This window comes from Heterodontus francisci, chromosome 42, assembly GCF_036365525.1.
Source record: "Heterodontus francisci isolate sHetFra1 chromosome 42, sHetFra1.hap1, whole genome shotgun sequence".
NCBI lineage: Eukaryota > Metazoa > Chordata > Chondrichthyes > Heterodontiformes > Heterodontidae > Heterodontus > Heterodontus francisci.
Genome location: NC_090412.1, coordinates 10586071 through 10592391, shown reverse-complemented (window position 1 = coordinate 10592391; position 6321 = coordinate 10586071). Strand labels below are relative to the sequence as shown.

The 6321-nt window shown below is 47.3% G+C and overlaps 1 protein-coding gene across 13 annotated transcripts in view; it reads left to right on the top strand.

Annotated features, from left to right (window-relative positions):
- Window positions 1–291: 291 nt before the first annotated feature.
- zmiz1a (zinc finger, MIZ-type containing 1a) overlaps window positions 292–6321 on the top strand; it is a 388755-nt gene continuing 382725 nt past the window's right edge. For 4 of the 13 annotated variants that reach the window (XM_068020546.1, XM_068020544.1, XM_068020541.1 and 1 more), the window contains exons 1-2: window positions 297–586; window positions 765–850. The gene's annotated coding sequence lies outside the window, so the exon portion shown is untranslated. Of the gene's footprint in view, window positions 591–764; window positions 851–6321 lie in introns of all 13 variants that reach the window. The other 9 variants (XM_068020547.1, XM_068020550.1, XM_068020553.1 and 6 more) reach the window with 7 other exon arrangements.

Here is a 6321-nt window from a genome sequence, read left to right as displayed (position 1 = left end):
GAAGATTTTACCAATATTTCAAAAGCCCCCCCCCCCCCCCCCCCCGGCCCCTTGTGAATATATACCATTGCAAAGTGTTCTTTTACAGCATTCGTTATTTCTGTTGTAATAGTTCCGTGTTCCATGTTGCTAAATTGCATTCTGTCGGGATTTTTGATCTTCCTGCGTGCAATCCATTTTGTACCCTTGATTTTCCAATCGGGTTTTAATTCTCGATGGCCGGTCCTGGAAAGCAGGTTGAGGCTCTGCAGCTCTTCAAATTGATTGTGTAACCCTGGCTGGTGACTAAAGGAGAGAAGGGGGTGGGAAATATCCAGGAGTAACTCCTCTTCCCAGCGCCTGGCGGTGTGCTGGAGATCTGGGACAGATTTTGTTAGCAGCCACCAAGCATGGCCCTTTGGTAATAGACTAGCCAATGTAATTTGACACTTCAACTTGCTCCGCTGTATGCTAGTTGATTCACTTACTCACGCACTAACATTAAGTCGGTCCTTTCTCTCTCCCTGTTTTTTAAATTGGGGACACACGAAGCAGAGAAATACCGAGGCCTCCGCAAGGGATTTCTCATTCCGGGCTCTTTCATTCCGTAAGTAAGTTTCATGTCAATTTCTTGGGATTTCGCACCTTTTTTGTCTCTTCTGCCGGGTGAAGGAGCCGTTGCTCCCAGTGAATGGGGCTGCCACTGGCTCTCACTCATGAAACAATGGGGGTCGTATTTAGAGAAACCAGTTAAGGAGACGTTCTTTTTCTTTCCCTTTTTGCAGCCGCTGGATGTGTGGAGATCTGTATAATTCACGCTGGATTCCTGACTCGTTTTTTGTTGGCACGGAAAGGGACAGACAGGAATCGGGTACGATGTTTTCCTTGGTTAAGTCCCTCCCTTGTGCTGGAGAGCTTTGGGGAGTAAAGAGCAAGCGGGAAAAAAAAGTGTTTGATGTGGGCTCAGGCCACTTTTCTGTGTGTGTGTGTGTGTGTGTGTGTGTGTGGCGGGGGGAGGGTGTAGCATGATCTCTGGAGTAGGGCTTTATCCAGCCAAGCAAGTTCCTATCTGATGGGTAATTGCAAGTTAAGCTTAGTTTTTTAAAAGATGATCAAGGAAGTGAGCGTGTTCCCCCCCCCCCCCCCCCCCCTCTCCCTCTCTCTCTCTGGTTGCTGGTGCTGCTGTCTGTGCATAGGACAGCCAGTTGAGACTAGGGCCTCTTTAGCAGGGCAAGAGGAAGGAGCTCTCCTGGACATCTGTTCAGGAAGCTAGGACACCTAACAGAGAGAGAGAGAGAGAGAGAGAGAAGGAGGCAAATTGAAACTGGCCAGTTCTGCTTTCTAACCATTGTGAGGATGAAAGGGGAGGGGATATTTTCCAGATGACTGTTGAGAGGGGGAGATGGAGAGGAAAACCATTATTTTTGCTGTCAACTAGACACCAAAGGAATGCAAAATCCGAAGAATGTGTTAAGATAAAAAAAAAAATAGCCTAAGAAGCGAAATGTTATTTAGCCCAGGTATGGAACAGTGAAAGATGATGTAGAAAATTGCTTTTCTGCACCTGTAATGTGATTTTGAAATCATTGTATCTGAAACATTTTAATGTTAGCCATATTTTCTGACATTTACTATCATGAGTTTAACTATTAATTACAAATGATATCATTGTACAGGATAACATATCGCTTTAAAAATTATAGAACTTCTAAGATTATTGTCCTTTTTTTTGTTTTATGTACACAGATATCTAGTTAGTTAATTTGTGGTGTTCCAACAGTATGATGAATAGTAACTGTCACAGAAATTGATCTCCATTTGCCACTCTGGGCCGGTGAATCTGATGTACTGACTGCCTTTTGAATTCATTGACATGAGAAAGAAGGATTTAACTTGGCAGGTTTAACAAATGCTCCATGAAAGGTTTCCTATGAGACATTGAGAGGGGGTGGGGTGTTGTATGACCTAGGGTATTTTCTGGGCGCTGCCTATATGAGCTTGTTTTTTGTGAATTGTCCATTAGGGTTCTGAATAGGGATCATTGTGAATCAGACAAAGTAGACTATGAAGTACTTGGCTGAAACAATCATTGGGGAGCAGAAGACTGGTGGTGAAGGGCATCATTTTACTGGCATCTATCGTACTAACTGCCCTGATTTGGGTGCATAGTACGAGTGATGGAAGCACAGCTTTGACCTTACACTGCTCAAGTCGAGAATGTTGAAACACCACATGTTAAACAAAAGACACAATGCCACTGAAATCTGCAGTAGAGCACGTGCAAGTCTGTGTCTCAGACAGTACTGTACAACACAGGGAGAAACTTGTTTTTAACTGTAACATAAAGAGCAGGACCACAGTATTATGGGCTGTGCTGTCCCAGGTGATGAATGCCATTACAATGGGTTACATCTTTGACAGGACTGGAGTGGGAGGGGCCACATCTAGTATTTATATCCAGATTGCAGTACTTGGTTAGCTTTTGTTTGAAAACAAACTTATCAGCCCTCTGTGTAATGAACCTAACTTACAGTCTTCAAAACAGACATGAGTAACTGAAGAATAATGGATGCATGACAGGAGTCACATTGTGCTCCTGGACTGTGTGACTTCAGAACCATTCATGTCCATTTAAAGCCCAAATCAATTATACTTCCTGATCATTGTCCAGTTACTTTGTATTTTATATACACTCTTAAGTCTACTTGCCCCAGTTGTTATAAAATGGAAGCTGTTGAACAAAGGATATGCTGATAGGGTTAGATGGAGAGTGAGAGGAGGAATCAGTTGGGCCGAATGGCCTGTTTCTGAACTGTTAATTCTATGTAAAGGTGCAATGACTACACAAATGAGCATGTTAGTGGGGCTGAAAAACAGTGGATGTATGGGGACGTTGGTGTGGTATGATATGAGGGATAGCGGGCCATGATGATGAGCTTTTCATCAAAATGAATGATCAGATGATCCAACATGGAATGGCATCACATCAATAAATGGGTGGATGTTAGTACTGTGATATCAGGGTGCATGTGTGATTTGTGAAAGATGTGTACGATAATGAATGGACAATGTTGGAAGAGCAAACTCTGTTTCTGAAAACGCAAAGGAGTAACAGATGTTTGCAGGTCAGGTACAGATGTGCATGTGTCCCAAGTTGGGTTGGAGTCAATATGTGCACAAGAGGTGAAATCATGAGCATGCACTTTCGATCCAACCTGATGAAGGACTGACACATAGATGTCTGTAATTTATCCCCTGACCATCTGGTATATTGCATAATGCTGTCTATATGTTTAAGGTACTATCTACCACCTCCCCACTTCTCCCTCCCCAGTTTTTGCTGTGAAAATGACCAGTGATATGGTTGAGTGAGTTGACTGCCCAGGTAAAGGACAGTGCATCTGCACACTGTCATGAGCTAAAGCAAAGTGTTACTGTCTCCTTCCTGAGATGTAAATCTTTACATTCTAACTTATAGATTGCAGGAGTCATTATTAGGAGATATGGGGAAAATGGCAACTTGTGTATATGATCAGATTTTTGGCATGAAATATGACCGTGAAGTTGAAGTGCAAAAGATTATAATTATTTTTGGACAGTAAAATTTGAAACTTGTAATTCCAGCTGTACCCCCACCTCCTGCCACCAATGTCTTAGTGGGTAGATGGACCCTGGGATGTAGCATTTGAGTTCCATTAAGTTCCTAAGATTTGTCCCGAGTATGTGTTGATCTTAGCCAAGTTGATATTTGGGTTCGATAGCTGACTTCATTGTCAAGAAAGACTTGAATTTATTTAATGTCTTTCATGACCTCAGGTCATACCAAAGTCCTTTACAGCCCAATAAAGTACTTTTTGAATTGTAGTCACTGTTGTAATGTTTGAAATATGGCAGCCAGTATGGCCACAGCAAGATCCAACAAATGGAAATGTGATGACCAGATAATCTGCTTCAGTGATGGTTGAGGGATAAATATTGGCTGGAACACCTGGGAGAATTCAGCTTCTCTTCAAAATAGTGCCATGGTATATTTTACATCCACCTGAGAGGGCAGACGGGGTTTCTGTTTCATGTTGTGTCCAAAAGATGGCACCTCCAATAGTGCAGCACTCCCTCAGTACTGCATTGCAGTGTCAGTCTAGATCATGGGCTCACATTTCTGGAGTGGGACTCAAACTCACAAACTTCTGCTTCAGAGCTGAGAGTGCTACACTGAAACATAGTTAAACACCTGGACATGGGAAGATAGGGGAGAATCATCAAGGATTTCCACTTCTGATGTTCAGCTGGGTTCACTGGTTATATGCTCATATTATGTGAAGCCAGGTTTGGATTTAGCCAGATGTTACGGTGCTAAATAGTTCACCCTGTTCACCTCCCAACTGACCACAATCACGTTTTATTTAAAATAATGACTTACTCGTTGAGTGGTTTTTAGGCTCAAATAAATAGACAAATGACAGGTTTTTTTCATAAGTTACACAAAAAATAACTTTTTAATTTTACACAATTCCCAAAATGGTCACAACCTTACTCACGCACACGTTCACTCACATGCGCATACACAAGAATATATAGGGAGGAAAAGGATAACTGGTTTAAAGTGAGGTAGGTGTTTTTGGTTCACGGTAAATCTGTTGAATCTTCGAGGAGGACAGTCTCCTTGAAAAGTGCAGGCCTGAGTGTTTCTCATCTTGAACTTGTTGAGGTGTTGTAGATTTCTGGTCGTTCAGGCTTCAGACTTGAGGTAGTGCTCACTTTGAGTTCTCTGCTGCAGCAAGTTGAAATACAGAATTAGCAGCAGGGCTTCTTCCTTGTTTTGACTGGATCTCTTTAAATAACCTCTCGCTGGCTGGTTTCTGTGATGTTGTGATCTGTCTCTCTGTCTGTGTGTGTCTCACTCCGTGTCTCACTCCGTGTCTCACTCCGTGTCTCACTCCGTGTCTCACTCCGTGTCTCTCTGTCTCTATCCCCCACCCTCTATCCCCCCCACCCTCTATCCCCCCCACCCTCTATCCCCCCCACCCTCTATCCCCCCCTCCCTCTCCCCCCATCCCTCTCTCTCCCCCCATCCCTCTCTCTACCCCCATCCCTCTCTCTACCCCCCATCCCTCTCTCTACCCCCCATCCCTCTCTCTACCCCCCATCCCTCTCTCTACCCCCCTCCCTCTCTCTACCCCCCCTCCCTCTCTCTACCCCCCCTCCCTCTCTCTACCCCCCTCCCTCTCTCTACCCCCCCCTCCCTCTCTCTACCCCCCCCTCCCTCTCTCTACCCCCCCCTCCCTCTCTCTACCCCCCCCTCCCTCTCTCTACCCCCCCCTCCCTCTCTCTACCCCCCCTCCCTCTCTCTACCCCCCCCCTCCCTCTCTCTACCCCCCCCTCCCTCTCTCTACCCCCCCCTCCCTCTCTCTACCCCCCCTCCCTCTCTCTACCCCCCCTCCCTCTCTCTACCCCCCCTCCCTCTCGCTACCCACCCCCTCCCTCTCGCTACCCACCCCCTCCCTCTCGCTACCCACCCCCTCCCTCTCGCTACCCACCCCTCCCTCTCTCTACCCACCCCCTCCCTCTCTCTACCCACCCCCTCCCTCTCTCTACCCACCCCCTCCCTCTCTCTACCCACCCCCTCCCTCTCTCTACCACCCCCTCCCTCTCTCTACCCCCCCCTCCCTCTCTCTACCCCCCCCTCCCTCTCTCTACCCCCCCCTCCCTCTCTCTACCCCCCCCCTCCCTCTCTCTACCCCCCCCCTCCCTCTCTCTACCCCCCCCCTCCCTCTCTCTACCCCCCCCTCCCTCTCTCTACCCCCCTCCCTCTCTCTACCCCCCCCTCCCTCCCTCTCTCCCTCCCTCTCTCCCTCCCTCTCTCCCTCCCTCTCTCCCTCCCTCTCTCCCTCCCTCTCTCCCTCCCTCTCTCCCTCTCTCTCTCCCTCTCTCTTTCTCTTTGTCTCTCTCTCTCTCTCTCGCTCTCTCTCTCGCTCTCTCTCTCGCTCTCTCTCTCGCTCTTTCTCTTTGTCTCTCTATCGCTCTGTCTGTCTGTCTCTCTCTCTCTGTCTGTCTCTCTCGCTCTGTGTCTCTGTCTCTCTCTCGCTCTCTCTCTCGCTCTCTCTCTCGCTCTCTCTCTCGCTCTCTCTCGCTCTCTCTGTCTGTCTCTCTCGCTCTGTCTGTCTGTCTCTCTCGCTCTGTGTCTCTGTCTCTCTCTCTCTGTGTCTCTGTCTCTCTCTGTCTCTGTGTCTCCCTCCCTCTCTCCCTCCCTCTCTCCCTCCCTCCCTCTCTCTCTCTCTCTCTCCCTCTCTCTCTCTCTCTCTCTCTCCCTCTCTCCCTCTCTCTCTCTCTCTCTCTCTGTCA